This window comes from Panthera pardus, unplaced genomic scaffold (genome assembly GCF_024362965.1).
Source record: "Panthera pardus isolate Hobbes unplaced genomic scaffold, ASM2436296v1 HiC_scaffold_4, whole genome shotgun sequence".
Classification (NCBI taxonomy): domain Eukaryota; kingdom Metazoa; phylum Chordata; class Mammalia; order Carnivora; family Felidae; genus Panthera; species Panthera pardus.
In genome coordinates this window covers 7,863,358-7,888,823 of record NW_026526969.1, presented here as the reverse complement: position 1 = coordinate 7,888,823, position 25,466 = coordinate 7,863,358, and the positions used below count along the sequence as shown (strand labels likewise).

General features: G+C 50.1%; 1 protein-coding gene across 11 annotated transcripts in view; it reads left to right on the top strand.

Moving 5' to 3' along the window:
- The window catches only part of CUX1 (cut like homeobox 1), a 376,245-nt gene that overhangs the window by 31,352 nt on the left and 319,427 nt on the right, over positions 1-25,466 (top strand). The window lies entirely within an intron of this gene.

Genomic DNA, 25,466 nt, shown 5'->3' with positions numbered 1-25,466 from the left:
ACAAACAAACAAAAACTTCTTGGGGGCGCCTGGTTGGCTCAGTCCGTTGAGTGCCCCACTCTTGATTTTGGCTCAGGTCGTAATCCCCGGGTCGTGGGATCGAACCCCGTGTCTGACTCCTCACTAAACATGGAGCCAGCTTGAGTTTCTGTCACTCTCTCTGCCCCTCTCCCCTGCTCATATGCGTGCTCACGAGCTCTCTCTGTCAAAGAACAAAACAAAACAAAAACTTTTTATTCTGTTGATGTCTGTTTTGACTGCATATGGCCAGAGAGCATAGTTCACGTGAATGCCGATTTCTTTGGAATAGATATTTAAGAGACCCTATGGCATTTGCCCTTGGAATGTTCCATATGTGCTCAAAAGTAATGTGTTTTTTGTTTGAGGAGAGAATTTTCTATGTATTATTTTGAGCTTATCTGTGGTACTTAATTCTTCTACGCCTCTGCTAATTTTCTTCCCATAGTTTTGACAGCTGTTTTATTATAGAATGTTAAGGCTATATTGTTAGATGCACATACGAGCACGGTCTTTACATCTTCCTGATTAAGTTTCTTTTCCTGGTGTCTGTGCAGCCTCTTTCTTCCTCTTTTATGATGTTTTTTTCACCTTACATTCTATTTGTGTTGATGCTACAGTAATTTTGTTTATTCTTTTGTTTTTAGTTTCTGTGTGCCCGATAAAGCTTTTTTCTCTTCTTTCCAGGTTTTCAGTCTTTCCAGATCCTTTTGCTTTAAATGTGTTTTATTTTAGATACACGATGTGGGATCTTGTTTTTTAATTTATTTCTTATTTTTTTAATGTTTATTTATTTTTGAGAGAGAGAGAGAAAGACAGACAGAGCATGAGTTGGGGAGGAGCAGAGAGAGAGGGAGACACAGAATCCAAAGCAGGCTCCAGGCTCTGAGCTGTCAGCACAGAGCCTGATGCGGGGCTTGAATCCACAAACTGCGAGATCGTGACCTGAGCTGAAGTCGGACACTTAACCTACTGAGCCACCCAGGCGCCCTGGATCTTGTTTTTTTAAACCCAGGTTGAGAGTCTGTCTTTGATTAGTGAATTTAACTGGCATACATTTAGGGTAATTGTGATTATATTAGCACTTCTGGAGTATTATTTTATGTTTTCTTTTTACCATTATTTTCGGGAGGGTATCTTTCCTTGCAATGTTTGATTGGGTTGATTTTTTTTTTTTTTTCCCTCTGCTGGATTTTATAATTATGCCATCTGTTTTCTTTTCCTGAAATTCAGAATCCACATTATTCCTGAAATGATTAAGACCCACTCCCGTATTTATTTTTTCCTCTCCGTTTCTAAAGTCAGTATCTCTGTCCTATTAACACCAGCCCGTCTCTCTCCTCTCTGCTCGTTTGGGCTGCATCCGTTTCAGTTCGGATCCATGAACTCTGCTTCGTCTGTGCAGGTTGCTGGGCTGGTTGATTTCTTTTGTCTAGTGTTCCCTCTCCTTCAGACTGTTTTTCCTTGTGACCCCTGATCTCCTCGGCCTAGGCCTCAGGGTATTAGCTGATCCCTTGCCCCTGAGGGGGGAGAGTTAGGCCACAGCTTGTCAGTCACTGAGTTTGGTGGGTAGAGGGCTTGAGGGGGTGCACTGAGGCCCCTTAGGCAACCTCGGGGTCTTCTCTCCAGCCACACCTGTTTTCCTGGGGCTACCTGCCTCTGATGTCCTGGGCCGCAGATCCCCCTGGGCATGGGCCACCCTCAGGGATTCTGATTCTGCTAGTTTGGGGTGAGTATTGGTGCCTTTTAAAAGTTTCTCATGATAGGAATAGGGTACAGTATGGACTAATTATGAATTGACAGTGGTTGAATATCCAACTAAAATTCATGCACAGCTAAAATTCTGATCACTTCCCAGCTAACACCCAGGAATTCTGGGAGACGGCTTGGAGGAGGCCAGCTAGCTAGACCTGGGGCTAACTGCGAGAACAGTTAAAATGGGTCTATTATGTTTCTGCTGGACAGCGCTGTTCTAGCGTAGACCCTCGCTACTCAAAGAGGTCCACAAACCCGTTTTGGCATCCCCTGGGAGCTTGTTAGAAGTGCAGAATGTCAGACCCCAGCCAGACCTCCTGAGTCAGAATCTGCATTTTTATGAGATTCCCCAGGTGATTCATAGACACATTAAAATTTGAGAAGCACTGGGCTAGATCCTTAAAAGGGAGGGTTGGTTTTATTTAATTCATATTTTAAGAGAATGATGCTTCCCTTATCTGCTCCGATGAGCTTTCCAGAACACAGGTAGCAGCAGTCAGGGGGCTGAGCTGCCAGGGGATGGCTCTCCAAGGGCGCCTCTCTTGCCCCCTCCCAAGCCTCGCTTCCACCCAGCTCCTCTTGTACACACGCTTCTAATAGTATCGATCATCTGCTTCTCAAGGTCCTAACACGTTAAAACAACAAATCGGAAGAAGGCAAGGGACGTCCTCGAGGTAGGACTGGCTGTCCACTTGGGAGCAGAAGACCAGAAAGAGAAAAGAATTGCAGGCCCCGGGCTGTGTCGTGCGGGGGCAGTTTCTGCATGCAGACTGTTGAGGAATGTACGGATGCGGGACGGATTTCGGCACTAACCTTCATTATGCTTAGCCCGAGCCACTAAGTGATTAAGTTAGGTTCTGGTTAGATCCCTGTGCCGACCATCCCTGTGGAGGAGGCGTATTTTCTCCTGCCCTGTAGCAAATGTCGGGGCCGAGACCGAAGACACTCACTTGGAAGTTGAACTTTGGGGCGCCTTTCTTCGCTCCTTGTGCCGGGCCCATGATGTACCGTCATCTGGAAATGGTGGCTCTCGGTGTGAGAACGTGGGGTTTTCTGGGTGGCCTGCCTTTGGATGCGCCCAGAAGCCGTCAGCTGCCTGCCCTGCCGGCTGAGGGCACGCTGGCCTGGGCGGCCGACCCTTCTGACGTGGAACCTTTGCTCTTCCATTTATGAGCCGTGTGACCTTGGGCCCTTAACCTGCTTCCTCTGTACAAGGGTGATAGTAAAACCACTCTCACTTCGTAAGGGTTTTGTTAAGACTCCGCTTAGGACGGTGCCTGATCCACGATCCTTGGTTGGTTTAGCCTGAAAAAGTCAAGGAGGGTGTTACGGGGGAAGCAGCTCACCGGAAGAGACCGCCTTGTCTGAAAAGAGTAATAGTGGTAGTAACCCAGACCGAGATGTCCTGTCGTCAGGGCGGCAGGGATGCCTGGGCCGTCTGGCTCACCGGGTACGTACTGATGTTGTGGCGCTGGTATTTTTCTTTCACGCTTTTTTCCCCCAAAGACTGTTCTGCCTTAGAAGATTAAAAATATCTGCTTCCACATTAGACCCAATTCAGTTTGAATAATTGCATTTTTAAGGCAAAAGCCTGCTCCTGGGTGTGAGCAACTTCCACGTCAGATGTTCAGCGGGCAAATGAAAAACGTGAGTCATGCCGTACTTGGCACCTGGGGCTTTTAATATTTGGTGGCAAACTTCCTACGGAGAGGAGGACTTTGAAAGTGGAAGTCCTTTCAGATCCAGATGGCCAAAGGATTCTCCGGTGTCGGTTGGGACTAGTGATTGAATTTTCTCCTCCTGTTTTCTTGGCCTGCTGGGCCTCTCCGGGGGCCCAGTTTTGTTCAGAAGTGACCGTGTCGGTACGGCGAGGCTGTGTGCCTGGGGAATGTGCATACCTCGAAGGATGAGAACAACCCATCCTAGCAGCTTCTCGAATGCACAGCAGATAGAAAAGGGAGCGCGTGTAGAGCAACGTGCAAGGCATCTTTTGGTTTTTTTTTTTTTTTTGTCTCTGGTGGTTGCTGACAGCGACCAGCAGGACCCAGCAGCTTGCCATGTGACTTACGTGTCAGGCTCTGAGTTTTGTTTTCTTGGCCAGGATCTGGAGGGCTGTTTCCAAGTAGGTGTTTCTTCCTTGGCGGCAGATCTGGGCTGTTATGTAGTCAGCCCTGTCCTTTTCTGAAGGGGAGCCGCCGTGGGGGGATGGGAGAGGGGCAGAGTGGCTAATATTAGCGTTCCCTCCCTCCTGGATCATGTAATCTGTAACGGACTGGCACTGTTGCCTGAATTTTGAATGTAGGCAGTTCCTATAAAGCGCACTTGGGTCTGACTTTTAGGTATGTAAGAGGAAGACAAAATTTGGAGGAAATGGTGAAATCGTTTTACAGAACATGCAGCAGCCCCTAGGGATTTCAGGAGCAAAGTCAGAAAGTTTACTGGGGAGAAATCTTGGAGGATAAGGAAAAAGAATTCCGTGCCTGGTAGGGGCTCGAGGCTCCCCTGCAACATAGGTGCTCCCGGGTGCCCGGCTGGGCCCGGGGCTACAGGAAGGGCCTCCTGGGCTTTCGGTCCCAGCAGCTCCCGGCAGCCTCTGGGGAAGTGGGAGGCTGGGAGCCCCCTCCACCTGACATTTCCAGCCCAGGTTGGAGCAGAGCTCCTAGGTTCTGCCTTGAGAAAATGGTTAGGGGGTAGGGGGGGCGGGGGCGCCTGGGCGGCTCAGTCTGTGAAGCGTCCGACTCTTGGTTTCAGCTCAGGTCATGATCTCACGGTTCCTGAGTTCGAGCCCCACATCGGGCTTTGTGCTCACAGTGCGGAGCCAACTTGGGATTCTCTCCCTCCCTGTCTCTCTGCCCCTCCCTTGCTCACTCTGTCTCGCTCTCTCTCAAAATAGATAAAAAAACACTTAAAAGTTTTTTAAGAAAATGGTCAGGGAGGGCACCTGACTGGCTCAGTTGGAGGAGTGTGCAACCCGTGATCTTTTGGGTTGTGAGTTTGAGCCCCACACCGGCATAGACTTTACCTAAAAATAACTAAAATAAAAAAAAAACAAAAACAAAAAAAGGAAAGGGTAAGGGATGAGAAGCTTGGGAGGAAAAACAGTTGTGAAGGCAGAATAAACACTCTTCGTGTGATCCTTCTGGTTATCACAGTGTGGAGTTGTTGAAGGAACCAGAAAAAGAAAACAAAAGAGGGTTGTCCGTCCTTTTGAATGTATTTCATTTTAAAATAAAAACGGCCTAACGGTAGTCATTGTTTTTGCAGGTTTTCTTTCTTTCAAAGCACTTTATTTTCAGTTTTTACCCCGATTCTATCAGTATGAGAAAAGGACCAGCCCCGGCCCCCTGCCCACCTCTCCCCACCGTCAGCACCTGCACCCTGGAACTGTTCTCTGTCTACGCAGCTGGCTTCTGCACCTGGTCCCCAGGTTTCAGCGTGGGCATTGCTTGCTGGTGGGGGTGCCGTGGGACTGGGACCGGCAGGTGCGGTGGAGGCCTCACCATGGGGCCCCTGCAGAGTGGCCCTGTTTCTCTGCTCAACCGATTTTCGAGTATTGGGCATTTGGATAGCTACGACTATGGAAATAGGAGTTTCTGTGTACAAGGTCTAATTTACCCCCAAACTCTTTTCCAGCAACATGTATCTCTTAAAACATCAGGTAGGTAGGGGTTCATCTTTTCTTTGGGAGCCCCCTCCTGGTCCCTTGTCCTTCTCCTGCTGGGACGGGCTGCTGCCTGGCACAGGGCCCCCCACTTTCCTCCTGGTCCCTTTCCCCATCATCTTGGGCCACCCTTTCCCCCTCCTGCTTTGGATCCCTGTCTCCTGAATTCTGCGATTTTGTCTTTCTCTCATTTGGGGAATCTCCTCCAGTAGCTTCCTGATGAAGGTGGTTGCCGAGCATAGAATTCTAGAATCCCACCCTCGCAAGTCAAAGACGTGGCTCCCCTGGTCAAGGACAGTCTCGTTCCCCGTCCTTGGCCGATTCTCTGTGACACCGTTTACAGACCTGATCTTCGCCTCCTGTTCTCCGGGGATCCTGACGGTTCTCCTCGGGGTGGGTCTCGTTCTCTGTCCTCCAGAACTCGTTATGCAGGCGCTGGGCCTCGTGGCCGAATCTGGCCATTTTTCTCCCCTTCCATTTTTCATGTCTTTGTCTTTTTTGATGTATCTGGGAGAACTGTTCAACCGTCCAATCTTCCTGTACTTTTATCTGTCAGGGTTGTAACTTCTGAGTTTTCTTTCTTGTTCTCTGAATGTTACATTCTTATGCCCTACTCTCGTTCCTACCCGAAGGGTCCTTTTTGATCTCACCGGCTGCATTCACCACGGTTTCTTTTAAAAGTTCTCTTGTCTTCGTTGACTTCTCTTCATTTTTTTACTTTTAAAAATCCGTCTTACTTAATATCGGTAAACAATTGGATGGAACACATTTTGGTCACAAAGGGTAGTAACTAAAATCCGCAAACGTCTCTCCCCTCCTCTCTCTTGAACCCAAGAACATCCCCAATAATTTGCATCCACCGGGAGACTCCCTCCTGTTTCTCTGCCTCCTTATCCAGACAGGCGACCCCTGTGCTCCGTTCCGTATCTATTATGTCATAGCCTTAAAATAATGTCGTTTATCGCAAATGTATATATGCTGTGGTATTTACTCTTGCTTGGTTTTGAGCTCTGTAAAAATGGTATCATTTGGCCGACTGCTGGCACTTACTTTTTTGACTGTTGTGTCACGGAGATTCATCTGTGATGTTGCAGGAAATGTGGTCTCTATTTTCTCTGATGTTCGTACCCAGTTGTGTGACTGGGCCAATTTTATTTATCCCTTCTCCTGTTGATTCGTCTCTTTTCTTTTTTTTTCCTCTTTGTCTTGGTCCCAGTTAGAGGTTTCGTCAAATGCCTGGTGACATTTCTGTCATCTGTCCATACTTAAGAGCAAGGCATCAGCATGCTTATATAGAGTGGGGCGGGGGAGGGGGCGCAGGGTTGGGGACAGTTGACAGGTGGTGGCCTTCCCTGTAAGAGATCAGTCAGGTGTTTTTGGGGGGGGAGTCCCTGATGTGTCAGTGTCTGTGGCTCTTTTCTTTTGAGTTGACAGTTTCTTTAGCAAGAGGCCCTTGGTTTCCCTGCAGGGAGGGGAGGTTGGGGGCGAGACAGCTGATTGCCGGTTTTCCAGTGCCCAGGCTGGGGAAGGGCCTGGGATGTTCACTCAGTCCCCCTGCATGTGGCAGAGAGCAATTTCAGTCTTCTGCCGATGGGGGTGAGGTGGGGGGAGGTACCAGGCTGCTTGAGGTGGGGGAGGGGTCTGCCTGCTCCTCTGAATGGCATTTTGCCCACCTTGCGCCCCCACCTTGCCAAGCCCCTGCCGCTCCCTGTCCAAGGTCTGTGGAACAGATGACCTTACTGCATATTGGGTCCCATCTTGAGGTCAGGCCGTAAGCTTCCTCTGCTCTCTTGAGGCTGCGGTGTGGCTGGTCCAGCCACCTTCCAGCCCCTCACGTTCGGGGGTTTCCCTTTTGCTCCCTCCCCTCTCCTCTGTGTCCTGTGAGTTCAGACCTTACTGCTGCGGAGGGCGCAGAGATGACGCATGTGTCGGTCTGCCACATTAACCTGGAACTCACACGTTTTCAAGAGGCCCGAATTTATGGACGGGCTGAGGCTTTCTACGAGGACACCGGTTTTGTAGGAAACACCAGTTTTGTCTTTCACGGCAATCTTTTGGGAGCTGCTCCCAGCCAGGCTGCCAGTGAGTGACACATGGGAAGCACATGCTGGGATTGTCTTCAGAGCTGCTTCAGGAACTGCCGAGAACAGCCGTCTCCTTACGGTCGGGGCCTTGGCTGTGCTGGGAGGCGGGGGCGCGGCTTCCAGTCCTGCCTGCCTTGCTTACTGGTTGCCTGGCCGCACACCCTTGCCTCCCTCACCTGTACGAGGCGAGACCTTCTTGGCTGGGTGGTTACAAAAACAAAACGAGGGGGTAGATGTGAGGTGCCGGCAGGGAGCCGCTCTGTAAACAGGAGCTATTATTAACCCTGCACCCTTGCTGGACCAAGAAATGGCACCTCATTCGCAGCAACGTGCTCCCACCCGTTTTTATTCACACGCACACATGCTCAAAAGGACTAAAAACAGACTCACTTTGGATTGCGATACAATCCTCCCTCTCCGTTTTCTCTCCTCCCCCCCACCTTTTTTTTAAAGTTTATTTTATTTAAGTAATCTCTATGCCCAGCGTGGGGCTCGAACTCACGAGGCTTAGGGCACCTGCAGGTGGCACAGTGGGAGAGTCCTCAGTGTTCCCGCAGGGCTTTTATAATTTAAGTTCCAACACTGAGTCTGGCGCCTTCTCCGTGTTCTCCCCCCCGCCGTGTGAGAAACAGCTTGGGTCAGCAGGAAGCGTGCAAGTAACCAGTAAGCTTTAAGTTGTCACGATACGTAATGACTAGAATGTTATTCCACGGTTGCAATTTGTTTACCTCATTAGAGTTGTGTGTCCATCCATTCTCCTCCCTGACCTTAATTGTTTACCCAGGCCGCTGTTTCCCATTCTCTAATTGAAGGCTCTAAAAACGGGCCTGTCAAGAAGGCTCGTGGATGTGGGAAGGAGGCGGGCTTCGCAGAAGGATGGCCCGAGCAGACGGGTCTTAGGAAAGCCTTGAGAAGGCTGGGCCTCTCCGAGCCGGGACAGACGCAGCAATGCAATCTGTTTCCTGCAGGCCCGAAGGGAATGCTTCCTCCTTGTGGTTAGTGACTTCAAAAGTTGCCCCAGTTAGATGAAGTTCAACCGTTTCTCCAGTTTCCACGACTGTGGGGCAGCCGGTCACGCTGCCGTAGCCACTGTTGCTCGGGCCCTTGAGGAAAAGCCTCCTCCGGACCCCCCGGGAGAAGAAGCTTACGAGCTTTCCTGTTCGTTCTTTCTGGGCCCTTCTTCAGTGTCAAACCGAAACTGCTTTCCTGAAGCCAAATTAACTCAGGGATCCCTCCTCAGGCCTCATCCTCCTTGACCTCCACCTCCTCGACTCCCACACGTGCCGGCTGTACCAGGCCCCTGGGCCTTTGAACCGGCCCTCCTCGGTCATGCCTCTGTCTTCTCCCGGGAGCACCCTCTCCCGTCCTTCTCCCCCAGCCTCTCAAGCCCTGCCCAGCTCCAGTTCCTGTTTCTGTTTGACCGGAGCCCTTCTGATCCCCTCCAGCAGACAGAATCTGCCCTCCTCTAAGGCCCCCGGGCCCTCCGGGCCTGCCCCGGGTTTCTGCTCTCATTGCACCCGGTGTCAGTCGCCTGGGTCCTCGTTTGGCGCCTCTTGGAGGCCTTCAGCAGCGCAGGGGCTGTGCAGGGCTCTGACGCTCCCGCGCCTCCCGCACCTCCCGCGGTGCCTCGCATATTATAGGCATAGCATTCAGTAAATGTCATTTTTGAAATATCCGTAGGAATAAAAAGAAGTGCTTTTTAAAAAAAAATTTTTTTTATTTATTTTTTTTTTATTTTCCAGGAGTCAAAATGCATGGCTTTCATCCACTTTCAACACATAAAAGATGTTTTCAACACAGAAAGGCCTTTCACCGCTCTTAATAGTCAGCTTTTGGAAAGATGTGGACTAGAATGAAAAATGAGGATGAACACCTCTGAAATCAGCTGTTTTGAATTAAATAAAGCAGAGTGAGGTGGGAGTCAGGTGAAGCGAGAAGATGGCATTTAGCCAGTGAGGATTAATACGCCGGCTCCTTTAAGCCGAGGGACCGTCTTCTCTGAAATGTGTGAGGGGTGGACAGGGCTTGTCTGCCCCTCTCCCCCCCACTTCTGCCCCAACAGGGCTGTCGCCCCCTTACCTCGACTTGGCTCAGGATGACTTCATCCTTCCCATGGCTTTGCATAATTGCAAGGAGGTGTTCTGGGGGGTTTTTCGCGGGGATTTTTCCCCCCTTAGCTGTAGTTCCGGGTGCTTTTTGGAGACCCGCTTCACCGGGCTGGCTTAGCAAGTGAGGATTCCGAGTCCGGGAGCGGGTTGTCTGAATGTTGGGGGCGGGTGAGCACCTGGAGGCCCTCTCGGCTCCGTGGGCGTCTGCAGGTGTTTTGGGTGGGTCGAGTGCCCCTGTCCCCTTTGTCCACGTGGAGCATGGTGGCCTGGATGTCGTGTATCCAGCGGGGCCCTTAGCCAGCTTTGCACGGAGACTATGGGAACGGGACTAAAGTCACGAAACGTCCTTGCAGGACCTGTTGACCTGACCTCTGTCTCGGTGGAGCAGTGGGGGTCCCTAGTCTGACCCCGAAGGTGGCAGAGGCGATCTTCCCTTGCTCGAGGCCAGCTGTTAATGAACTTCAACACAGAAGGGAGTTCTCTTCTCCATTCTGGGTGGGGACTAGTAAGATGCCTTTGGCCAGCTGGTAGAACTAAGTCCTGGGAAATTCTGGAACCTCCAGCTCAGTCGACTTGGGGTGAACCGTGTGGACAGCAGTGAATTTGCCCCCCTACATGTTTTCTCCAGTCAGGCTCGTCCCTCGTGGTGGGCACCTGGTGCTGGTGGTTCTTACGGGAGCCGAGTGCCCCCTTCCTTGGAGCCAGCCTTTGCCTGGGCGTGGTCTTGTCGGCCACTCGGGGCCATTCCAGATAGTGCGGCCCTTCAGGGGTCGGGTCAGGCATCTGTGGCCCCAGGCCAGCATTTTAACCGAATGCCTGGAGTGCACAGCCCAGGCCCTCCACTCAGTGCGGTGCTCGGGCCAGAACAGAGTATTTTGAACACTGGACACTGTGTTTCAGTTGTTACACCCAGGAGCAGGACTCATTACCAGGGAGCTTGAATTTAAGAAAAAAAAAAATGCCGTTATCTAGATTCCTCAAGGTTACGACAAAGCTGAAGCAGCTTGTTACCAAGCAAATGGACAGAAGTGTCGCCAGAAGCATTTCAGTTTCTGTTTTTGGGGTAGTGGTGGCAGGGGTTCCATCTCAGAGGCTGACTTTGGTTTGCTTCAGTTGGTTTTACTTCCTTCAGGACGCAGGTCTGGTGTTCCTTCCCGCATAAGAGAGCACCCCCTCCCGGCCCCTCCCTGGACTTTTTCTTCTTCATTGACTTATCAGTCACGTGAGCCACTATTTTTAAAGTCTGTTCCCTCCCTCCCCCACTCCCCCCACCATGTGAACCGTGGCTGCTTAATGAAGGTACACCTTGGGCCCTAGTATGGGAATGGCTTTTTAATCACAAGAACGTCTTGCTATTTATTCCTGGATCGTGGAAACCGGTACACTGCTCCTTTTTTTTTTTTTTTTTTTTTTTTTTCTTCCCCTTGAAGAAATCCAGTAACCCTAGGCTTTCTAGATCCAAAGTGGGTCAGATGGCTAATGATTGAAGATGGATTGGCGTCCAGTGTCTTTGGAAACCTAAAGCTGGACTCGGGCTGCATTCGTGTTTCTCTTCCTCTCGTCAAAGCGCCTCCAATGGCAGCTGACTTTGCAGTCACTGTGCACTGGGGGTAAGCCAAGCCCCAGCCGCTGGAGACCGGGTGGCCCTGCCTCCACCTGAGCTGGGAGGGAGGCGGGTCTATGATTAACTCGGTGATGTCTTCAATGTGATGGCTGGGGGCTGAAAACATTAACTTTTACAAAATGATTTAAAATTACCAATTGACCATATCCGGGGCTGAACCTGCATGATTCAGCTCCTTTTAAAAATATCTTTTCTCAACAAATTGCTTCCTTAACATTTTAATTTGTTGATCATAAAGGAAGCTTGCCAAATATTAGCTGGTCTTTTCCATTTCCTGCAGCTCCGAGCTTCCCTTATTTGGCATATTTCAGTGGAACTGTAAGGTCACTCCCTAGTTCTCTTCCCAAAGAACTGTATTTATTACTGTCAAGTATTGGCGGGTTTGATCCAGCTGTCATCAGAACGTTTGGAAATATTGTTTTTTGCCAGAATGCTGATTTAATGATCTAATACTGACATGGCTTGTTTTCTCCGCTGATTTGATAACTTACTTGTTCAATAAACCCCCCTCTTAGTGAGCCACGCTGTTCTTTTTTTTTTTCCTTTCTTTTCTTTCCTTTTCTTTTCTCTTTTCTTTTTCTTTTCTTTTTTCTTTTCTTTTCTTTTCTTTTCTTTTCTTTTCTTTTCTTCTTTTCTTTTCTTTTCTCTTTTCTTTCTGCTACCACAAGCTTTATGGGCAGTGTCTTAAAGACAGTAGTGGATTTTTTTTTCCCCTTCCTTTCTCTTTCTTTTACTCCCTCCACCCCACCTCCTTCCTCTCCTCCCCTCCTCTTTTTTTCTTCTTTTTTTTTGGCGAGGCCCTAGATGTGTTACCAACTGTCCTTGAAGAAGTTAGCATTGCTGCTGCCTGGTATTTTGAAGTGCACTTAAGAAAAATTTCAGACGGACCCCAAAATAGAGAGGCAACTAGAACGAAACCTCCGTGTTCCTACCCTTCAACCAGCTTTACAAACTTAGGACCTAACATTATGCCCGGTTTCATCTCTGCCCCCACTTACTTGAATTTTGGAAAGGACATCGTACTTCCCCGTAAATATTTCAGTATATCTCTAAAAGATAACGTGTTTATTATTTTTGTTTTATTTAAAAAAAAATTTTTTTTTCAACGTTTTTTATTTATTTTTGGGACAGAGAGAGACAGAGCATGAACGGGGGAGGGGCAGAGAGAGAGGGAGACACAGAATCGGAAACAGGCTCCAGGCTCCGAGCCATCAGCCCAGAGCCTGACGCGGGGCTCGAACTCACAGACCGTGAGATCGTGACCTGGCTGAAGTCGGACGCTTAACCGACTGCGCCACCCAGGCGCCCCGTATTTTTTTTTTAAGCACCATATACCCAACATCATACCTCAAAAAAAGAAAGCAACAGTGTGAGGAAGGAGTTTCTACCGTGTGGCACCCTACTGAGTCAGTCTGTGGGCGTCACGGGAGGAGAGGGGCTTTGACTCAGAACTCTGCCCCAGGTCCTTTGCTGCTGCACCTGCCCTAGGGTCCCGGGCTAGTTACTGCTACGACCCAGGCGTTGTGCTAGTTCCTCTGACTCAAAATCCTGAGTCTCCGGATGTTCGAGGCTCTGACTTGCTTTGGAGTTGGCCACTTGGGCTTGGTTGCAGGAGGAGGTAGGCTCGTGCCTCGTGTTGACCGATTCTGCTTGCGCGAGGGTGTGCCCTGCCTCGTTCCTGCCGGCGGTGGGAGTTTGAATGTTGGACTTCGGCTGCATCCACCTGGTAGTGGAACCTGTGCTCCTGATCATCCCGTTTCTGTCCTGGCGGATCATTGTGTGTGTCTCGGATTCCCCTCCTTTCGCTTGTGCCGATCATCTGAAACTCTGTGTAGTAGTTGATTCTCTACGTGGAAGATCGGCTTCCACATTCAGTGGGTTAGTGTTTAGGGCCAGTTAACAGGGGTCAACATTTGCAACCCACTGTCGCCCCAGTCTTTTGGGACTGAGATGTTTTGAATTTAACGAACTGCCTGGCTCTGCGCCAGATACTGGGGCTTCAGAGCTCGTTCAGCTACTGGCTGTGCGTCCAGGAGCTCCTGCCTTCACTGCAGGAGGATGAGCCAGGCATAGGGCTGGGAGCTCAGTGCTAGGGGGCTGGGTGGACAGAAGGTCCTGAGTGGTGGTAATGGTCCTGCTGGGCCTTGGAGCATGCGTGAGATTTGCACATGTCCGGGGGGTGGGGGGTAGCCCTGTGTCGATCACCCATAATCCCACTACCAGAGTCCTATACCGTGAACGTTGTGATTCATTTCCTTTGGATATTTCCCTACAAATATATGTATTTATGACATCTATTCAATCAAGCAACCAGTAACTCAGGAAGTCCGTATCGCGCACCTGGCCATGGGCCAGACCCTCTTTCTTGGTTCTGGGGTTGGTGGGGAGAGGTCAAGGTAATTCTTGCCCTTAAGGAGCTTACATTCTGGTACGTTTATGGAACAAATCCCATCATGCAGTAGATGGTATCTGCGTTCGGTTTGGCTCACTTTACAAATCACACCAGGCCATCCGTGGAATTATTTGCCTGCCCTTCCAGCCTGCAATTGCCCTTCAGCTTGACAGAGAACAGCTGCCCGTGACATGTGACCCTCTCAACACCAGCCCCACTAACAGGCTCAGAAGGTGCTCAGAGATGGCTTCCAGCCGGGCGGACTCAGGACCTGCCCCCTTTCCCTTTGGGTTGCCTGTAAAGGGTGGGTTTTTCCTCTTTTTGAGTGATTATACTGACCTAATTTGCATTGAGGGGCAGATTTAAAATCCTGGTATAATTTGCAACCCAAGTATGCCCTTAAATTGTTCCATTGCCAGGGGCGGTGTGGGGGCAACTGTTGTGTTGGTTTTCTTAGATATATAGGTGCCAGGTATGTGTTTGGATATGTCACATCTGAAGTTTAAAATTCAGAAAGGATAAATACCCTATATCGTTCAGTGTATTTGGAAAATTTGGTTCTAAATTCAAATATATACCCAAACAGAAGAGCATAATGAATCCTTTTGTACCCATTATCCAGCTTCCATAATTATCTGCTCACAGCCAACCTCGTTTTAGCTGTATGTTCTCATTCCCCACCCCAACTTAATTTTGAAACAAATCCCAGACAGTGGATCTTGTTTCATCCATAAATATTTCAGTGTGTATCTTTAAAAGATAAGGACTTTTTTTTTTAATGTAACCACAATCCATTATCATATTTCCCCCCAGATGGCAAAAAAAAAAAAAAAAAAAAAAAAAAATCATTAATATCAACTATCTACTCAAACACCCAAATTTCCATTTTCCCATAAATATCATAAGTAAAGAAAATCCGATTCAGGAACCAAGTAAGATCCTCACATTGTGATTGGTTCATGCATCTTAGTCTTTTCATTCTTTTAATTGACCAGAACACCCCCCCCCCCCCCCCCGCCTTTCTTACCCCCGCCCCGAATCTATTTCTATTTTGGAAGATCACATTTGGGCTTTTTTGGGGGGCGGGGGTGGGGGGCTAGATCCTTCCCTAGGTGATGGCATGCATTTCCGTCAGACCTTCAGGAGGCACACGTAATGTGTATGTGATGGCAGACTTTTTTCTCCTAATTTCTAAAATTGTGAAGTACACAGAGAAGATACTGTCTTCACTATTTTTAACTGTATTGCTCAGTGGCGTTAAGCACATTCACGCTATTGGGCAAACCATTACCACCATCTCCAGAATGCTCTTCATCTTGTGAGACTAAAACTCTGTCCCCACGGAACACTAACTCCCCATCCCCCGTCTACGGGCAACCACGGTGCTTTCCGCGTCTATGGAGGACTACTGTAGGTGTTCGTGGAAGTGGAATCGTAACGGTGTTTGACTTTTTGTGACTGGCTTATTTCGCTCAACACAACGTCCTCAAGGTTGATCCTGGTTGTAGCACATGACATAACGCTTTTCCTTTTTAAGGCTGAATAGTATTCTGTCGTATGGATAGACCACACTTTGCTTATTCATTCCTCCATGGGCGGACACTCGGGTCGCTTTTGTGAGTAACGCTGCTGTGAACATTGACGTGCAGATAACTCTTTGAGACCCTGCTTTCAGTTCTTTTGAGTATATACCCAGAGGTTTGCTGGATCATATGTTGGTTCTATTTTTGATATTTTGAGAAATGGTCGTACTGTTTTCCACAGTGGCCGCACCAGTTTGCAATCCCACCCACGGTGCACAAGGGCTCATTGCCTTACTTCACCAGTACTTATTTTCTGTGTGTGTGTGTGTGTGTGTGTGTGTGTGTGTGTGTGAATGTTTATTTATTTTTGAGAGAGTGTGAGCAGGAGAGGGGCAGACAGACAGGGACAGAGGACCTGAAGTGGGCTCCGTGCTGACAGCAGAGAACCCGATGCGGGGCTTGAACTCACAAACCGTGAGATAATGGCCTGAGCCAAAGTTGGACGCTCAACCGACTGAGCCACCCAGGCACCCCTGGTTGGTTGGTTATTTATTTATTTATTTATTTATTTATTTATTTATTTATATTTTGATTGCCATCCTTAATGGGTGTGAGGGTAAGATGTCCTTGTGGTTTTGATTTGTGTTTCCGTAATGATGGCACTTATTTTTAATAACTTATTTAAACTTAATATCTCATCTGTGGGTGCTTCAAGATGGGGAATGTATTTCGTGAGCCACCTTAATTCTAAAAACAATGAGAGGTACCTGGGTGGCTCAGTCGGTTAAGCGTCCAACTCTTGGTTTTGGCTCAGGTCATGATCTCATGGTCCGGCTCTGCGCTGACAGCATGGAACCTGCTTGGGATTCTGTCTCAAAATAAGTAAGTAAGAAGTAAATAAGTAAACTTTAAACAATTTTTTAAAACTGGAAAATACTAGTTCCTAAACAGTATTCACGATGGATATTATCGTTTGTCTGAAAGGCTTTGTAGAATCCCCCAAATGAGACCAGTCCGCTGAGAGTTTATCATGAAGCGGCGGAAAGCCAGAGAGGGCTGAGTCTTTGCCCACGGCCTCAACCCCACCAGAGGGGAGAGAAGGCTGGAGCCTCCTGGGATCCGAGGCCCGAGTCTCCTGTCTGCCCTGTCCTTCCACGCGCCCTGCTGTGGTGTTTGGGTGGCGAGGGCCAGGTGCACAAAGCCCTGCTTGTTTGGCTACACATGCCCACCAGCAATTGCTCTGATTACAGAGTGGTTATTCTTATTTGTCAAGAAACCCAGAACAACTGTTTTTATTCTTCACAGTGGATGCTTATGCACATGACCTTTTGAGAACATATTTCTGGATGCTGTAGAGGCACTGATGTTCATGCAGATCAGCTCGAGTTAAATCTTTTCTTTCTTTCAGTTGCAGTGGCCTCTGTGCCTTTAAGAATTGCACTTTGTGGAGTTATTGTGTTTCTCATGCCGTTAAATGTTTATTAGACATCCTGTATAATTTAGTATATTATTTTCAGATGACAGAAGAGCCCCTTGGCAGAGAGCGGTGTTAAAGTCTGATGTTAGTTAAGCCCTGTCATGTTTGGTGCCGTACAGGGCTGGGTGTCTGGTGCACGTGGGCAGGACGGGGCAGAGGGGGGCATCGGACCGTCAGCTGCAAGCAGCCACGTAGCCTGTGTCACGTTGCCTGTCCTCCTAGGGGCAGCTGGCCTGGGTTTACACACTTGTGCGTAGTCTGTGAACCCAGGTATTCACGAACGGAGGAAGCCCGTGCGTGCCTTGCAAGGGCACGGATGTCCCGAGTGCGGTTCATGATGGCCACGAACCAGCGAGGTTCATTCGCTCCTTCATGAAGTTCGTCTTTATCGCTTGTTAGGGAGAGCCGGGCACAATGCTAGGTGCTGGGGATTGTGACGGCCCCTGCCCTCACGGGACTTAGATTTTAGTGGTTCCAAAGGAAAACAACACTTGCTTTTGTGAGACCTTGGCGAAGCAAACGACCTTGAAATCCACCAAAGGAAGAGCTTTGGAGTGCTCGTTTGATAGTCTGCAGACAAAAAAAAATCACATCAGACCCTTTGTTGCAGACGTGAACATTTATTTTAAGGGCTCAAATTAAACCGGAGTAGATAAACGAGCAGGCGTAGTTGTTTGCTGATCGTTCACGGCTGATGCAATCCACAACTCCGTACGTTGCTGCTGGCAAATGGAATCGTGAGAATTTCAACCCTGAGACATTCCAGACAGCCCAAGCCGTAAAACGTTGACGTAAAGGTGATTCTACTTTGTCCTCTGACTTCAAAGCTTCTAGAGAAGGCACCACGGGGGGCCTGTGGGGGAGATTGGCATATGAGAAGGTTCACAAAGTTTCATAAAAGTTAGATTTGAAGTTTCAGTGTGGTTTGATTTTCCATGGTGATAATTAACGTGCTCTGTGTTTCCACAAGCCTCTTAGCTCTGTTTTCTTCAGGATGCTTAAGTTTACAAAGCAGAGAAGAGCATGGCGGTCTCTTCCACAGAGATGCCTTCCAGAACGTGCGCGGTGGAGCCAGCTCGGGGTGGGGGTGGGGGTGGGGACAGCAGTCCAGTGGTTCAGGTGGCCCTTGGCAAGCTCCGTTTTAATGGCGGACTGTTGATTTCAAGTCTGGCCACCAAGAGGCGAGTCTCCCAGCCCTAGCCACTGCGACGCGCCTGCACGTCCTGGGGGTGCTGGCAGTGACCAGGGTGAAGTCATACCCGGCGTGCCAAGTGGCACGGCTGTGGCAGATCTGAGGCGCTGCCGCCAGGGAAGAGGGGGGGAAGGCTGGGGGGTGAGGACAGGCACATAGGACACTGGCGAGATTCTGAGCCACACACCGTGTGCGTCCTCCCTGACACCTGGGGGGTGGGGGCGCACATCACAGAAGCCAGCCAGTGCGTCAGCTGACCAGTGCTCACCCTGCTGGCTTTCCTCTCTGGACCTTCATCTCGGGGTGTCTCCAGAAGCTCAGACTTCAGATAAATTTGCTCTTCTCTTTTTAAGCCAACTAATCACTCACTTGCGGCTTTAACCTTTAATGCCGCATCAGTGTCAGTGCGTTGGAAGTCAGTCCTGTGGGCTTGGTTGCTCGGTGGCCCCACTTCCCTTCAGTTGGGCTGAGGCTAGCCTCATCCGTGCTTCCCCCCTGTGCAGAGCTGGCTTCTGTCCTCCTGCTCGCCCACTGAGCCTTGGCCTCGACACCTCCTCTGGCGTCGCTGGGGGCGTCTTGAATTTGCCCCTCCCCTGTCTCTTCCCCTCCAGCCCTGCACCTCTGCCCCAGTTGCGGGCCGACCTCCCCTGCTCAGTCCGTCTTACCCTGCACGGTGCGAGCTGTTGGTGCTCCCTGTGTGGAGCACTTGATCCGTGACATCTGCGACCCTGTCCCACTCTCAGGGGGTGTTCCCTTAACTGGGCGATGGGCTGTTTGGGGGAAAAGTCAGCCATGTTGACTGCAGGAAATCTCCTGAGCAGCACAGAACTCCAAGGGGACAGACAATTCGTGCTTTAGGAAGCAACAGGAGAAGGGCCACTGGTACCGGAGCTGTTGGGAAAGGCTTCTGGGAGGAGGCACCGTCTGAAGTGGGAGGTGAAGGGTAGGATCACGTGGCCAGCAGGGAAGGGGGCGGGGTCTTGGGAAGGGGCGCGCACATGAGCAGGGCCAGTAAACTTGGGGATGCCGTGGCTGGATCGGAAAGGGAGTCAGGGAGCTTGGGGCCCAGCGGAAGAGTACCGGGCCTGGGGACCCAGGTGTGGTGATGGGGGGGCCGACCATTGGAGACTTCGCGCAGGAGGGCGGCACGATGGCCGCAGTGATGGGTCAGGAAGACCTCCGGCTTTGGAGAGCTGAGTGGGTGGAGGGCCTGGAGCCTGGATCCAAGGTTAAGAGGGCCTGTGGCCGATGTCAGAGGTGAGAAAGAGTCAGAGGACATGGTACCTGTTTTTTGGGGGCAGGGGAGGGAGGAGACTAGGATGAGCCAAGGTGTGCCCTTGCACATGACTGGGATGTGAATCGAGGTCTGGGTCAAAAACCCAGAGGGCCGGAGGGGTGGTCTCACAGACCTCTCGAATCAGCAGAAGTGTTCAAGACACCGGGCAGGGCTGTCCCCTCTGTGCCGAACTCCCCATGTCCAGGACGGTGCCTGGCGCGTAGTAGGTGCTCCATAGATACAAGGACTGAAGGGGGCGGAGGGGAAGTCAGGACAGGCCCCAGGTCCTCAGGCCTGGTGGTGAGTGAATGAATTCCCGAGGGATGGAATTTAAAGGCAGGAGAGCTAAGGGCTGAGGGCAGGCGTGGGCAGCGCTGGGCACACTGGAGGCAGAGAACTCGGCAAAGGAGTCAGGAAGGGAATGACCAGGGGTGGGAGGAAAATGGCATGGCACAAGGTCAGCCAAGGTCAGGAGGCTCCTGTGAGGGGGTGGCTACTGTGGGCACACGGGCCAGAGGGCATAGGATAAGAAACCTCGTTCAGGTTTCTGCTGGCTTCCCCTGGCCGCCCCTAAATCTGAACACCGCTGCCCCTGCAAGTGCTCCTTCCCCCATAGTCTCACTGCCCACAGAGGACAGTGGGAGGGAGGTGGACGACTTGGGGCCACCACCCCCTGGGCAGCCGGGCCTTTGTCCCTCTGTCTTGGGCCTACCCTCCCCGAACCCTCTCGAGCCCCTCCCGAGATGGCCTTCCTGGTGGAAGCCTGCGTCCCCCGTCCTCCTTCACCCTGGAGGGGGCTGGAGCACCTTGCGGCCGTTCGATCCCTGTGTCCCGTCAGCCCCACAGAACACCTTTCGAGGTCACGTAGCCCGGCGCGGCTGATGTCTCATTTTGGTAGGTGGGTCATCGACCTCCAGGTCCAGAGGGGGCGTCCAGGGGACGGAAAGAGACTGTGCTAATTCGGTCAAGGCTGGTTCTTCTCCACCCTACCTAAACTCTTGTCTAAAAATTAATGGGTGAGAGAACTAGGGAATCTTGTCAGATTGTTTCTTGAGGAAACCTCGAGAATATGAACAGCGGTACATACCTAACCTTAAGTGGCAGAGCTGGTTTAGCCAGATTTTTCCCCCCTCACGGTAAAGTTTTCATTTTTCCCGTTACAGTTGTTCAGATAAAGCTGTGAGGGTAGAGAGTTTTGCTTTTTTTTTTTTTTTGAGTTGGTAATGAGTGATTTCAGGATAGATGCTTGTGAAGTCTGTAAATAAGAATTAAAAAAAAATCCTTGCCTAGTCAGCGCCTTGCACCTATCAGTTCTACAGATGTTTCCATCGCTGGACTCATCTGTCTGCTTGGAGGGGCTGGGGCTCAGAGCCGGAGGTCCTGACGTCCCCCCTCTCTTGACATTTTCTTCTCGGAATCCCACAGTGCATCATAGTTGCACCTGCTGTCTGAGCCCCTCTCCTTGGTGGGTGTTAGTCTGCGATCCTAGCTTCCAGGGCTCTGGAGACGGTGGCATTCACCCTCCTGTGGTCTGACTGCCGGCACTGTGGGGCCACCTGGCTCATCAGAACACAGGCCCCGGCTCCCTGTGAATGGGTCCCCTAGTGAGGACCAAGAGGGGTTGTTCCCGGTGAGGCGATGGCTTTCAAAAGTAAGGCCCCTCCGCCCTTTTACACACCCATCAGAATGGCAAGATCTGAAGTCTGAATATACCGAGGGCTCACGGTGTGACCTCCGTCCGGTCGGTGGGCACGTGAACCGGAATGACCACTTCTCAGTGAGGTGTAGAAGGCCTCAGAAGTAGAAGACCACTTCTCAGTGAGGTGTAGCGATGTCCTGGGGAGACGCTTACAACAACAGTCATGGCGGCATCTCGGAGCAAACGGTTGGAAAGCACATCAGGGTCCCGGAGGCGTGTCGCCGTCATCCAGGGCTGTTCTGGAGGACAGGCCACACGTGGCTGGACCTTGCAGACACCGTGTGGAGCCCGGAAGGCCCGCTGAAGGGTGTGCGCAGCGCTATCCTATCTCTGTGTTAAACGTGCAAAACTGTACCTTATGTTGTCAGTGGGATCTTAAAGAGCTAGAAAATGTAGAGAGATTTCTTGAGAAGGGCCAGCGGCAAATTCTGAGAAGTGATTATTTTGGGGGAGGGAGGGAGAAAATGGGACTGAGGAGGGGTCTCCGAGTATATTTTATTCCTTTATTTTTTTTTTAATTTTTTTTTTTTAACGTTTATTTATTTTTGAGACAGAGAGAGACAGAGCATAAACCGGGGAGGGTCCAAGAGAGAGGGAGACACAGAATCCGAAACAGGCTCCAGGCTCCGAGCTGTCAGCACAGAGCCTGACGCGGGGCTCGAACTCACGGACCGCGAGATCATGACCTGAGCCGAAGTCGGCCGCTTAACCGACTGAGCCACCCAGGCGCCCCTATTTTATTCCTTTAAAAATAGCAAAGATGGCAGAATGTTAAAATTTGGTGAAGCAGAGTGGGGGGCACGCGGGGATTTGTGCTGTTCCGTGTGGTGGTGGGGGCGCCTGAGTGGCTCAGTCGATTGAGTGTCCCAACTCCTGATTTCAGCTCAGGTCATGATCCCAGGGTCGTGGGATGGATGGATTGATTGATCCCAGGGTCGTCGGGAGCCTGCTTGGGATTCTCTCTCTCCCTCTGCCCCTGTCCCCTGCTCACTTCCTCCCCTCCCCGCCTTTCTCTTTAAAATTAAAAAAAAAAATTTTTTTTTAAATAAAGCAACGTATGCTATTTATATTTGTATCTGTGTGAATGGTAACCTATTGTACTTCCAACGTAAACTTTTCAAGATTGTGGTGTTTTATGTGCATACTCCTCGTGTGCTCTCTTGCAGAATACTAAAATTATGGTGACTTTAATTGTTTCTGTTGAAGAATCTTTATGTTCTCTCATTTTACATGTTGGGAGTTAGGTGACGCTTTTTAGGATTGTCTCCATTTTTAAAAGGCAACTTTAAGGTGTGTTTCCTCCTTGGATTATGCCTCTTGCCACTGTTTCTGTTCAACACTGGTGAATCTTCTACAGAAAAATGAGGACAGGCGAACTGCTAAGTGACGAGAACCCACAACGCCCGGATTTCCTTAGAATGTTCGGGATGCCTCGGCAAAAGTAAACCATAAATTATATTTAGTATCGTCCAGGCCGTGCACCTGTAATGGTTTCCTATTGTCCCTGAGATAGGAGTTGCTGCTCAGAATGTGATTTCTGGCTTAATTGAATTAGGATTATTGCAGTCAGGATGGGAGTGAAATGGTACATTCCTTTCGTGCCCGTTGCGGGGGGTGACATTAAAGCAGGCCGTTGATAGAGTAATACCCTGTTACTGACTCAGTGTCTCTCTCTGAGGAAATAAGAGCTTACTCGGCCCCATTCAATTAATCCTGACAACATCCTTAAAGGTGAAAGGAAGGCAGGTAGCATTATCTGCCTTTTACTTAAAAAGCAGCTGAAGCACGAGGAGTCTGAGTCCCCCGGGAGCCCTCGGACTCCTCTCGAGGTGCTAGCCAGGAGCCCGTGAACCTGACCGGCGGCGGAGAGGAACGAGGCACACGGAGGAGGAAGGAAGTAGCCATGATGTGGGCCGCCGCGCAGGGCTGTGTTGGGAACTCGTGGGATTGTGATCCCTTTGGATCCTGAGTGCGGTTCGGGGAGGTGGGGGGCGGAGTCCTCCGGGGCCCTCACGGGGCCGTCCGGACCCCGGCCCTGAGTCCCCGGCTGGTTAGCGACAGGCCCGCGCGCTGCCCTGTCCCCTGTCCCGTTGCCCCACCCCCCCCACCCCGAGCCCGACCTCCGCTGCCAGGCCGTGCGCCCGGCCTGGCAGTGAAAGAGAAACCAGGGGGACCTGTGGTCGAAGGCGGAGGTTCAAGGTACCCGAAGCCAGACCGACAAACTTGGTTGAGGTCGATGTCATGTGTAAGACCATTGAACTCACTTTTACCTAAATGAAAGCATTTGGGACCATTGAGTAGAGTTCCAGGGCATTTGAACTCCTGCTTCCTGACCCTAGAAGGGGCCTGCCTACCCCAGAGCTTCCAGAATGCATGCATCGTGCATTCGTAGCCTCTGTCGCTGGACTTTATTGGGCCCCTTGAATGGGGCCCACCCGGTGCCAGGGGCTAGACTATTTCCGTCCTTAACAGTTCTGGCCAGAAATGGTTAGGAAAAGGTCAAGAAGGGGAAATGAGGCTAACTGGGGCCTGTTGTCTTTGCTGCCGGGTCCCGGTGTCTTGCAGGGGGACTTGGCAACAGGGTCTCTCTGTTTTACCGGCAAGGAAAGGGGGGATATTGGAAAGGTGAACTTGTTCGGGGCAGTTTTTCATTAAGTAGTAAAGCTCGATTCCAAACCCAGGCCACTTTGGTTACAAGTTCACACTCTCAGATCCAATAAACTGTGTGCCATGCCTTTGGTGGGGTGGCGATGGTTCTTCTCGTTTTTAAAAAATACCGCTAATCACTCAGAAACCAGGGTGAGGGCTTAGATTTCAGCCGCTTTGAATTAGACAGTGATTTCTCTTATTATAAGCAGAGCCCTTTATTAACTGAAAACACTTGACTGTTAGACATGGTGTTTAATTGCCGCTAGAATGTATTTTTGTCACACTGCCCTATAATAAAGCCAAAGAACTGTTTGTGCCAAACATAGAAGGGAAGGGAAGGGAGGATGAAAACCCTTCTGCTCCTCCAGCTCCCCATTTGAGCCCCTGGTGTTGTGTTTGCTCTTCTGGTTCTGGTTTCTGTTTACCACTTCTACTTCCTGGGGAAAGAACACCTGGCCTGAGGTCGGTCAGGGCCCGTGAGAGGGAGACCCTCCTCCTGCCTGGTGCTCGGGCACGACGTCTGTGCCCTGGCCGAGTGCTCTTCTCGTTCTGGCCTTCGAGGTTTCCTTCATTATTCCTTCTCTCTCTGCCCAAGAGAGAGAGAAAAAAGCAACTCTTTATGTGGCCTTTTTAATTTTTCTTTGCAAAATGGAAATGACTCTGTCTCTCTGATTTTCAGCAGTGAGAAAGGCTAGTAAAAATGAAGCAACTGCAAAATATAACACAAAGGAAGCAAAAGTCACCACTGGTCCTATTACTGTTCACATTTTGGCAGACGTCCTTCCAGAAACCTCGTTTATGTAAACATAAAGCTAGGTGAGTGTGGTATAACACTTTGGAAACTGTTGTGTAACTAGCTTTCCTGATCTTTCCCCAGCGGAGAGTTTCCTGTGATGTTAAGAATATCTCTCTCTGAGGGGTGCCTGCAGGGCTCAGTTGGTTAAGCCTCTGGCTCTTGATCTCGCCCAGTCACGAACTCACACTTCGTGGGATCGAGCCTCTTGTCGGGCTCTGTGCCGAGAGCACAGAGCCTGCTTGAGATTCTTTCTCTCTGCTCTTCCCCTGATAGCACTCTCTTGTTCTCTCTCTCTCAAAAAATAAGTAAATGTTTTTTTTTTTTAATTTTTATTTTTGCGACAGAGAGAGACAGAGCATGAGCAGGCGAGGGGCAGAGAGAGAGGGAGACACAGAATCGGAAGCAGGCTCCAGGCTCCGAGCTGTCAACACAGAGCCCGATGCAGGGCTCGAACCCACAGACTGCGAGATCATGACCTGAGCCGAAGTCGGACGCTCAACCGACTGAGCCACCCAGGCGCCCCAATAAGTAAATGTTTTTTAACAAAATGAAAAAAAAAAAGATTATTTTTCCCTATTAGTTGAAGGAAATTAGTATGCTGTTCATTGAAGTTACATTTAGTACAGTATGCCCCATCTTGCATTAAATTGATCTTTTCTTTTTCTGCTTTTTAGTACTTTAAGCATTTACTATATTTAGGCATCGGGATGAACATCCTTCTACATCTATGTGTGTTTTTGATGATTGTTCCTGATGTCTGATTATTTCTTTAGGTTAAGTTCCTAAAAGCCATGCTGAGTGAGTAGTGTGAGTATATTTTTAAGACTGTGGGTACCTATTCCCTGAACTTTCCAGAAAAGTTGGACCATTTTTATAGCAGCAGTTGCACTAAATTCCTTGTATTGCCTATTTCCAAGTAACAGTCCCATGGTTCCGAAACAAAAGGCTCCTGTCTGCCCTCCCCACCCCTACCGTTGCTGATTTCTTTGAGTATCCTCCCAGAATTTCTTCTTCTTTTTTTTTTTTAATGTTTATTTATTTTTGACAGAGACAGAGACAGAGACAGAATGCAAGTGGGTTAGGGGCAGAGAGAGAGGGAGACACAGAAGCAGCAGCAGGCTCCAGGCTCTGAGCTGTCAGCACAGAGCCCGAAGCGGGGCTCAAACTCACGAGCTGTGAGATCATGACCTGAGCCGAAGTCGGACGCGCAAC